This window comes from Pteropus alecto, unplaced genomic scaffold, assembly GCF_000325575.1.
Source record: "Pteropus alecto unplaced genomic scaffold, ASM32557v1 scaffold98, whole genome shotgun sequence".
Classification (NCBI taxonomy): Eukaryota; Metazoa; Chordata; class Mammalia; order Chiroptera; family Pteropodidae; genus Pteropus; species Pteropus alecto.
Genome location: NW_006443570.1, coordinates 3,950,395 through 3,962,263, shown reverse-complemented (window position 1 = coordinate 3,962,263; position 11,869 = coordinate 3,950,395). Strand labels below are relative to the sequence as shown.

At 35.9% G+C, this 11,869-nt stretch overlaps 1 pseudogene; it reads left to right on the top strand.

Annotated features, from left to right (window-relative positions):
• Nucleotides 1-1,077: 1,077 nt before the first annotated feature.
• On the top strand, nt 1,078-1,196 carry LOC112473230 (annotated as a pseudogene).
• The last annotated feature ends 10,673 nt before the right edge of the window (nt 1,197-11,869 follow it).

The window sequence follows — 11,869 nt, the reverse complement described above, 5'->3', positions numbered from 1 at the left end:
TCCTTAAAATGTGCTTACTGATGTAGACTCTGAAGATATAAAGATGAATAAGACCCAGTCCTTGCCTTCAAGGAACTAATAATCCCATGGAAAACAGATGTGTACAGCTAACCCTAATCATTGAGATTTATTAGTGTTTTCAGAAAAGTCCTAAGTGGAGGGAGAACACAATAGATTAATTCTGCCCAAGCGAATCAGGGAAGACTTCATAGAAGAGGTGACATTTAGGTGAACCTTGAAGGATGAGTAAGATTTAACCAAATAAAGAAGAAAAATAGGGATGCCTTAGAAAGAGAAAATATCAGAAAGCAAAGGCAGATTGTATAAAAATATTTTGTATGTTAGAGAATATATAGGGAAAATAGCTTGGGAGGTAAGTTAGGGTTAGTTGTGAAGAATCTGTATGTTCCTCCTTTGTCGATCTCCATCATCTCTTGTTGATAGTTTAGAATTTATTTGGTAAGACATTGGGGACCAATCAACTTCACTATTTTATGGTGGACATTTTTCATTATTTGGTCATCTTCCCCCTTCCTATAATGTTGTCTCCCATTGTGTGTGGTGTTAGTAGGAGTTAGTGGTCCCTTTCTACTACCAGATCCTTCTTCAACCAAATCTGGTTCTGCCAGTGTCCAATCACATGCTTTGGGCGTGGCCAAATGGACACTTCCTCTTTGAAAACTCTGAATCTTCATCAAGTGATACAAAGATGTGAGGACATCTGGCGGTCATATTCATAGCAATGCATTGCTGGATTTTTGTTGTGGTTTCTATCTTTGGGCTTTGGGGAGCACGCCTGACTCCAGCCTTGAGACAGTTTCTGCCTCGCAGCTAAGAACCCTGGCTGAATAATGTCCAAAAACAAACTCATCATTCAAGTTCAAGGAGTTACCTACTTGAAATTTAGAAATATAGGTTCAGAACTTTAAATGAAAGCATTTTCAGAGATATAGATCGAAGATCCCTTGTATTAAAGCTGAAAGTTAAAGCTCAGGTGAGAGATCACCCAGGGAGAGACCATAGAGGAAGAAAACAAGAGGACCTCTGCGAGGTTGCCAGCATATGAAGAAGCAGACTGTCTATGGCCGTGCTACCCTGAACAAGCCTGATCCCGTCTGATCTTGGAAGCTAAGCAGGATCGGGCCAGGTTAGTACTTGGATGGGAGACCACCTAGGAAGACCAGGTGCTGTAGGCATAAAAAAAATAATAATAATAGTAATAATAATAAAGACGATGATGGATTGTAAGCTGACAAGGTCCTTGCAATCTGTAAGGTCAACCAAGGGTTGTCTCATCTAAAACAAAACAAAACAACAAAACAGACAGAGGAGCTAGCGAGGATGCCCTAAAAAGATATCAGAGAAGTAGAAGGAGGAAATAATCTCAAGGAAAGAGTTATCAGTATCACATACTGTAGAGAGATCAGACAGAATAAGTACTGAGAAGTCATCGGGATTGGCAACTAGGGAGTCACTGGATATTTTGAAAGAACATGTTTTGAAAGATTTAGAGTAGCCTCACAGGCAGGAACCAAAATCTTATGGTTAAGGAAATAATGACAAGTGGAAGCAGCAGTAGAGACTGTTAACTAGAACCCTAGTGAACTGATAAGGAATGAAGCAGCAGCAAGGGGATTTAGGGTTAAAAGAAGCCTTTTTCACTAGAGGAAAAGTGAACCTTTTCAAGAAGAACTGGTGGAGGAGGGGAGATTGAAAATGTTAGATAATGGAGGGGTAGATGATGCAGCATTACCTTGGAGTAAAAAGGAGGCAGTGGAAATTGTAGCGAGGTGGAACCATTGGCCTTGGAAGGGGGTAGAACCTTTCCCTATTTGAAGACCAGAGTGGAAGAGGTAAGATGAAGATTAAAATCCCCTTGGTTCTTATTAAACATAGAGATTCCTTTAGACCTACTGTAGACTTAATGAATCAGAATAGTAGAGGGCAAGGCCCCTGAATGTGCATTATTAACAAGCCATGAGTAACAGTTATGCACACTAAAATTTAAGAATCACTAATAGATATAAAAGCAAAAGTGGAAATGGAGTTGGAGCTAAGGAGTATTAAAAATTTGGTACAGTCTACTGGGTATTTACCCCAAAGACTTGAAAACTCACATCCAAAAAGATACTTGCACACCGATGTTCATAGCAGCATTATTCATAGTGGCCAGGACATGGAAGCAACCAAAGTGTCCTACAACAGATGATTGGATAAAGAAGCTGTGGTACATGTATATACAATGGAATATTACTCAGCCATAAGAAGAGATGAACTACTGCCATTTGCAACAACATGGATGGACCTTGAAATAATCATACTAAGCAAAATAAGCCAGAAAAAGTTGAAAATCACATGATATCACTTATATGTGATATATAAACCTAAAAGCAACAAATGAACAGGACAAACAAACAGAGACTCATGGACATGGACAGTGGACTAGTGGTTACCAGAAAGCAGGGGGGAGCGGGTAGAGAGGAGATTGATGAGGGGAGGGGGAGGAATTAAATCATTTCTTCAATTAAAAAAAAAAGTTTGGCACAGACTCCATAGGAAGCAAGAAATAAACTCCAGCAAAGACAAATGGAAGGATTCCTGAAGAACACTAAAAACCTAACTGAGGCTGCAATCATAAATAAATTTAAAGATGTCAGTTTATTGCTTTTTGATGTGCACAGAGGCCTAGGAGTGGAAAAGCAAATGTTCAGATTGATCCAAGAGGTTGAAAATGAAACAATGAGAAAGATCTCAAGGAGACAAAAGATTGAGGGTGGTTGACCCTAGAGTCCAGGCTGAGCAGGCAGGAGAGAGAAGTGATTCTAAAGTGAAAGAGAAACAGAAAAGCTCCATTCCAAGGAAGTCAGCTGGACTGTAAGCGTGGGATGGGTACCACCAACTTCTGAGCTGCTCTTTAAAAGTAGGTAACAATAAAAACGGAAGAAACCTGCTAAACTTTATTCTTGCTGCCTTGATCATAAAAGTGAAAAATTGGAAACAACTGAAGTGTCCATCAATGGGGGATTTGTTAAATAAATTATGATGTATTCAAATCATGGATAGTATGTAGTCATTAAACACAATGATAATAATTTACTTATTTTGGAAAAACAGTTATGACATTTTAGAAAGTGCAAAAGCATATTGTAAAAGATCATGTAAAGAACAATTCAATTTTGTTAAAATTACCTGTACATGTGGAGTACATGCATGTATGCAAAGGAAATACCAAAAAAAAGTCACAAGTGTTGAGTTTTTTTTACTTTTATTTATATTTTCTATGTTGTTTAATTTTTTACTCTATGTTTGTATTATTTTAGGACTCAGAAAATACAATAAAGTTGTTTTATTTTGTTTTTTTTAGTAATACAAAGTGTTCGAAACTCCCAAATCACTTACCTTCCCTCCCACCAGTGAAGACTCTCTTTATCTTAGTGTTGTTTATCTCAACTAGAGGTAGGAGCTAAGCTGATTAAATTAACTTGTGCCAATTTGTGAGTGATTAGCATCTCCATTACCCTTCAAAACATATTTATTTTCTGAAAACAAATGAATCTCTAAATGATGGCATTCAAGGAGGAGGAACAATGAAGCACAATAATTTGAACAGTGTGGGTTAAAGTAATTTTGGACAAGAATTTACCCCGTAACAGATTAATTCTGCCTGGGAATGTACACTCCTCAGGGTCATCTTCCTGAAGCTCTTCTCATTTATGCAACATTTTCTAGTTCTGTTATTGATTGATACTTGTTATACACAGAAGTTATTTTTTGTTTTTTGTTTTCCTTTTTTAACCTGGTCACATTTATTTATTTATTTTATCACTTCTAACTTAGAATGTTCTTTTTGTCTCCAGAGATTTGTTAAACATTCTGTTCTCTTCCAGTTTTCTGTCATTTGACTTTGATATATTTATATTTAATTCAGGTAGAATTTATTTTGATGTCTAGTGTGAGATGAGAAGCTAAATTGATTTCATTCCAAATTGCTACTTTTCTCAAAATCATTTATTGAATCACTTTCTTTTACTTCTGTGCCTTATTTATCATATACTAATTTATTATATCTAAAAGGAACTCTTTATTCTGTTACATTGATCTAAGTATTTTTGCACCAGCACTAGGACTTATTGTAGCTCTATAATGTTTTAATAATTGTTAGTGTCAGTCGTTACTTTCCTTTTTCAAAATTTCAAAATGTTATTTTCCCCTTCTTATTTTTTCCATATATTTTAGAATTGTTTTTATCAAGTACCTTAAAAATCTTATTGCGGTTTTAGTCAGTACAGCATGAAACTTAAAACTTGACTTGAATCTCTCCACTCTGCACCAGCAAATTATTTTCAGTCTCCTAAGTATTTTCCACAGAGGTGCCCTATCGGCAGTGGCAGCAATGAGTATACTTTATATGTGGTAACTCAGGGATTTGTAAGTCAGGGATTGCCTGTATTCACGTAAAGTTCATAAATTAGAAAACTGTGCCATTTAGTGCCTTGCACTATTAAGCACAATGTGTAATACAGGTTTTGTTGTTTTTTAAGTAGTCCTTTGTCATCTTATTATTTCAGTCTGCCGTTCTGAGCGTTAGCTACTAATTGTTAGGTTATCCAGCTCTTATATACTTTGCATCCTCTTCTCATTTTTATAATTGGCTTATTATTTTAGTTTGGAGACCTCTTCAAGTTTTCTATTTTGAAACTCTAGAGAGTAATGTCTGTCTTTCAAAGATTTTATGAGATTCATTTTGTAAAGCATTCCAAACCCTGCAATGATAATTACATTAACTACCTGTATGATCTCAGGGAATTCATTTAAGTTCTCTGATCTTAAGCTTTCTCATCTATCAAATGGGCATAATAATATATACACGAGGTATTAATATAAAGGTACTTATAAACAGCCTCTGTGTAATCACTCAAGAAATGGTGTGCCTTTCTGTCTCTTCCTTCTCTCCATTTATCTGTTGGTATCTATTTGGTCAGTCCTCCTTGCCTTTGGTTCCATAATTACCCTTCCTAAGGGAGTTTCTAAACTTCTCCCGTGGCTTGGTACTTAAGACCAAATGGGCAAAGAATAGAATTAGAGCAAATAATTTTGTAAGCAATCTACTATTAAATTAATTGATATTAATCACAAATCATTTCAATAACAGCAAATGAAGCTAAATCAGTGTTCATATCCCTCCTTTAGAAAAATAAGTGAGGTTTAGAAAATTATCATTTTCTTTATTAACAGTTAATATAAGGCAATAATTTGGTATCAATCTTATGGACTTATATACAGACCATCTGTTTGTACCAAGTGGTAATTCTAAGTGTAAATGCTGATCATGTTACCTTAGAGCCAAAATCGTTGATTAAAGGGGCATGTTCAACATTAAAGTGTGTGTGTGTGTTTGTGTGTGTGTGTGTTTAATTAAAATTGATTTTGGAAGAATTCTCTAACTACTGTTCTTACGTTCAATGATATTTTCTGCTTGTAGAAATGAAGTAAAATTGAGGCGCTGTTTAGGTTAAATCGTGTATGTTGAGAAGTATCTAACTTTGTTTTTTCTCTCGAAGGTTTAATAACTTATGTCTACTTCATGTCTTAATTTCACTTTATCCTAGGAAAGGCTTATTAGAGTTCATAATTCAGAAGTTGAAATTTTATCTAGAGAAGATCCTAGATGTTGTAGGAACATTCAGAGCCCTGAGTTTGGGGAGAGATGTAGAAAACAAATTTGTGAAAAATAATTTTTTTATTGTTCTCCATCACATTTTTTCATGATAAAATAATATTTGATGTTACTAATTCTGTCATCTGCTATGTTCTATGAGGGCTTTCCTTAGAGCAGGGAAAGCATTATATGTTATATTCACAGAAAGAAAAAAATTTTTTCGTGTTCATTTGAATGTTTCTACTTCATCTACCTAAGAATTCTCGTTAGTAATTATAAGGTAGAAGTATTATTTTTGAATTTTAAAATAAGAGAAAAAGAATAAGAAAAAAAAATCACAGAATTATAAAAATTTGGTCGATTTCCAGCTACAGATCTGATCCTTCCACTAACAGTTGCAAAACTCTATTTATTGATGTACATAGCATAATTAGTATTACAGGCAACAACCATCCATCTGTTAATGATAGGTGGGAACTACCTTTAAATAATAAACTCCTTTCTGACCTAAATGCTATCTGCCTTTGAAAGCTAAATAGAAATATGCAACATGATGTTTGCAACAGTTTATCATTTACAAAAAGTAACCTATCCGATTATTATCTTATACAATCTATTATTTTGGTAAATACTTCATTTGAATAGACTGGGTTGGTTTTTAGCTTTGGTTTTGTTTTAGATTCTCCCTAAAATATTTCCAGCTCACTCACAGGTTAATAATCACACGATGATGTCAGCCAAATCAAGTGCTGACAAGGAAATGGGAGCCCTGTTCAAGAGAGAGATGAGTAAATATCCCAAGAGAAGAATAAAACAGCAAGCAGTCATTTTTCATAAAGAGAAAAATCACTAAGCTAAAGAAAAGAGGTTTTCAAAAAAGTAAGTTTAACTGAAAACTTGAACAATCTAAAAAGATGTGCAGATGGTAAGATTCTAATGGAAGAGGCATTTGGGAGTATGGCCAGCAGCATGTCCCACCTGCCACAGGAGTTTGCCTTTGAGCAGACGCAACTCCCTCGTTTGAGGGGAAAAAAAAAAAAAAAGTGAAAACATTACAGTCCAGGTGAGTTAGACACACCTCTAGCCTGAGTGATGTTCCTAAGGTATTCACACTGTTTCTGATGGCAACAACGCTATAATAAAATAAAATGTGAAAAGTGTGCTGATTTTTTAACTACCATGTCAATATGCTTAGAAAATAATGTGAGGTTTTGTATGCCTTTTCTAAATATACAGTAACCACACACCACAGTTTCATAGGTTTATTGCTTATAAAAGACTCCCAATTTGTTAGAAGCAAACTTCATTTTAGAGTCTTTTGGGCTTGGATATGAACTAACTTTCCAAATTAAAGCTGGATCCAGGTACTTTTTCTCTTTAACAGATTGAGAGCCATTAAATCCCACCACAGACAAATCCTGTTAAAAGTGTGCATTGTTTCAAATAGCTGGAGAGGAGAGCAGCTCTACCCATCACTCACCGGAGTTGTGGTTCACCCCAACAGAGTCATGTTTTTAGCAAGATTCCTGTGGGAGACCTGTTTGTGAAAGTGGCATTTGTGATTCAGACTTCAGCTCCCCATGCCAGCTTTGGAAAGTCAAACAGATGTTTCCTCGTTTACTGCAGCATAGCTCATCACTTATCCCAAGAGGAAAATCAGAAGTGGCTGGGGACGAGCACAATTCTGTCAGCCACGCCACAGGAAAATGGAGATAGAGAGGAGGTTTATTTGTCTCTATCTGTGTGTGTGTTTGTGTGTTCTAAATCTGATTAAATGTGAGTTTAAACTTTGCTTTATTTAAAGACAGAAAGATTCATCTATAGAAAATTTTACTCTCCACCTAAATTTCCTTTTTTTTACTCCCTTTCTTCTCCCCACTTCATGGCTAAGTTCAGTATCTTTGCTGGGTCTCCTTTGAGTACAGTCTTTGTGCTTTTTAATTTTGCTTTGGCTTAATAGATTGTTTGAGAGCAAAGCTTAGCTCCTGATTTGTTTTGCAAAAAAATAATAAAATCAAAAGTTATTTCTTATTCACATACATCAAAACACATGCGTACCCCCCCCCCCAAAAAAAGCATATAAAATGATTTTGAATCTCATATACCATAGTATTGTGGCCTGGAAATTATATTCATTAAATGGATTACAAAAAAAAAAAAATGGGTAGTATAAAGTGGAAAACAATATTGCATTAAACCTGAACTAACATTAGGAGGGATATAGTAAGACTTTTTCATTCCTGATCTGTATATCAAAAAAATATATATGTGTATATAGTATTGCTGATTTTCAAGCTAGAAATCACATCGCTTTAGAGAATTAAAAAAAAAATCAGTTTTAAGCATTACCATGTTTTCATTTTAGACATATATTAGATGTAGCCTTCCCTATTTGTAGTCTAAAGTCAAATTTTTAAGTTGGATCTTTTGAGAAATAACCTGATGCCTCTTTACTTGGGATGAATTCCTCTAGCCCCAAACCTTAAGACTAGGAAAGGTCATAGCTGGTTTAGAAGGTCCTCTGCAGATGTACATCTCTGCCTCTCCCTTTCAGATGCTCTCGTTTGCTCTCCTCTCTTACTCTGTACGAACGCAGAGTGGTGTCTGTGTTTCAGAAAAAGAATGTGTGTTAAAAGAACTAATGGTGTGACTGTCCATCAGACTGGGCAGCAGTTGAGGTCATCTGGCGGTCAAAACCAAGTAATTTCGGTCTGTTCCTAAAGCCCCTGAAGCTGTTGACTTGATGACTGGAGTTCACCGCCTCTTGTTGCTTCTGTATCCTCTGAAACCTGGGAGTTTTAGTTTTGGAGACAAGAACGGACATATTTTCTCCCTAGCAACTGTGTGTACACAGAGCCTGCCTTTCAGCATTGGCTCAGGTTAGCTTGGCAGAAGTATAGTCAAAGCTCCTTCTTGATACAAGCCTGCCCTGAATAGACAATAGACCAGACTCTAAACCTAGGCGCTCCCATAATGTTGGAAGAGTCAGAATATTTGTACTTGTTTGGAGTGCATTTTTATATAGAAATTTTAAATGTTTAAAAATAGAAAATATTTTCTCTTATAAAGAAATCGATTGTTCTTACTGTGAAACTTGCTACAGGCACATATTTTAAGCTAACTTCCAAGTTTCCACATTCATAGGGAACAGATGGGAGTGGAAGTGGCTTCAGAGTGCTGACAACTCCATTAAAAATGTTTTAAAATCCATAATCCATAAATCTGACCCACATATTGGTTATAATCACAGCCCTTTTCCACATAGTTCTTGTACCCGATTTGTGAATACCGCCACCTGCTGGTAGTTAGTGACAAGCTCTTACTTTGCTGAAGAATCAATCTAAAAGTTAATATTAAATAAAATTTAAATGTTTTAAGTAGGTAAGTTTTTTAAATGAAAATCTACTTATTGTGTTAGTTTGAAATAGCCTAGCTACAATTAATTTACCAAAACTTTCTAAAAATTGCACATGGAATATTATTTTGAAATAAAAGTTATTCTTTTATTATGTTTACTAAATACCAATTCTTGATTATCTTTTTACTTCAACTTCTTTTACCTCGCCTATGACATTCAAAGTGATGTTAGTAGTTAAATCATCAAGTTTGAGTTTCATTTCTTCTACTTTTTTTGTCAGCCTACTTTCTAAAAGAAGTGTTTGTGTGCAATGAAATATCTAAATATGGAAAAGGAGGAGGGGCAGGAAAGCATAGAAAAGCCACAGGCTGAATAATTAAGTGTCGTCTTCTAAAGATTATGTCTGTGATTGAGGGATTTACCACTCTTATTTTGGCATTGACTCATAAAACATATGTTCACGAAATCTGTTTTATGGGTTTTTTTAAAACAGGGTAAGAAATTTTAAATGTACAATAGAATAGGAAAACCAAATCTTCATGCAATGGTATTACAATATATTTGTTTCTTTTGATTGTTCAAATCTTTATCATCAAACAGAAATATACTATAATACTTTATAATAAAATAAACTAAAATACAATGTCACTGTTGCCCAAATACAGTGAATAACAAAATTTGATGGATTAAGGTAGTTCAAAACTACAATATTCCAACAATGACAACAAAAAAAGTGCGCTGTTTTTATTCTGAAGCTGTGCTCCTAGACTTTTCTATCATTCTTAAATATACATCCTGGTCCAGTTTTAATATATGCCTTTAGCAAGGTCACTTTATTATCTCTTTGTATCTAGTAACACGATTTGAATTGTACTGGTTTGGAGCTAACTCCAAAGATTCCTTCTTCTGAAATATATTTTTCTAACCTGATGGCAGGCTGTCCTACAGGTGGATGGTTCTCTGTAACCCTCCAATGGGAGAGACTCTGACACCTCTGCTAGGCCCTCTTCCTTCTGCATACGCAGCCATACTCCTAATATTTTTAGTTGTTTGGGACATTAATGTCTCGATGTGTTCAGTATTTCAGGCAATTAGAAGTTACAGGTCTTTGACAGCAAGAAATGAAAGCTTACTGAAACTTGGTTGTACTTACATAGCCTGGTGCTGAGTTTTATGCGCTATCTGGAGAAGAGTGAAATTGATCCAACACCTTTCTAAGAGAATGCCTTCCAGAGATTTTACTCTCTCAGGGGAGCTTTTACAGAACTTTTTCAATATTCTTTCATTGTATGTGAGGTTTCCCGCCCACACACACCATAAAACAAGAGTAACCCCTAATGTCATAGGGAGGGAGACGCAGAAGGGCCACACCACATCTCTTTTGATAATGAAAATCCAAGTAATAAACCCTATTAAGAACTTTCTCTCTTAATCTGAGAATTTTAGGTTCAGGCTGACCTTTGCTTTTAGACGTTTTAAATTATACCCCCTCCCCCGCCACACACACACACACACACACACACACACACACACACACAACCACCACCTCATTCCCAGGCCTCTGATCACTGCTGCAAGACCTGACTTTTGTGCCCTGCTGCTTACATTTAAAAGGTCACCAAAACAATGACAAGGTTTTCTCCAGGCTCCGCCCATCACACTGTCTATGAGCGCAACCACCACCAGGATTCTCAGCTGTAAAGCGCCCCCTACTGTTCTTATGCAGCCAGTGCACTAATGATTCAGGCTTGCACTTCTACGGAGAGGGTTAAGCTTGGTGCAGCATTTCTTCTTCCAGCTTTATACGGAACTCTTCAGAGCAAGCCACCCTTCTCTTGATCACCAGAACACAGAATTCTCGCTATCTGAAGCTTTAAAACAGGTCACAGTTTGAGAGATGGTTTTATGTAATCCTTTAACTAATTCAGATAAACAGATAAACAGAGCATGGCACCAGGCACCAAAAAGTTTCTCAAAATTGTCAAGGAATGACCCCTGCCCTCCTGAGACTTGGAAACTTAGGGTCATCCAGACCCAAACACAGATATAATAATTCTAATACTAGAATGTGATAATTACTGTAATAGAAATTAAAAAAAAATACTGTAGGAGAGGGAGAGATTAATTCCACATGGGGGATTCTCAAAGGCATTTTGGAGTAGGTGGATTTTCAAATGAATCCTAAAAGATGAATAGAAGAAGAATGTTCCAGGCGGGGGGAACAGTGGTATTGAGAATGTGACATTTGTTTTCACCAGGTTTTTTGGTTTCCCTTGACTTCTTGGTTGCCTTTGTTGTTAACTGCGTGGTTAACCAATTAAAGCAAGGAGAAAAGCTGATTTGAGATAACCATGGTGTGAAAAAGCTTTGATCTGGATGATCACTTTCTTTCTTTTCACATGGTGATTCTGATATGAATAACATCATTAACTTTCTTTTCTCCTCTTACAATCCATTTACCTGTTTCTTTCCATCTATATTCACACACACACACACACACACACACACACCCCTCCCGAGTTTATTCTTGGGCACTTTCCAGTTTTTAATATGATCTCCACAAGTCAAATCAATTAGATTGAATTGATAATGCAACTTAATGACCCTGCTTGTCTTTGCCGGTAAACTTGAGAACAGAATCTAACTGCCAACTCATTAACCTTAAAAGACAATTCAGGTGGTTTTATTCTAATGTTTCTAGTGTTTGTTTAGAGTTGATCACACTTTAAATATGTCTACATTGTTTAATAGCCTCTTGTTGTACGCAGTTTTTTGATGGACTCAGTTGGTATTCTTCATTAAAGACCAGATGCTAATGAATTCATTTGCCTTCCTCTTAAATTTACATTAAA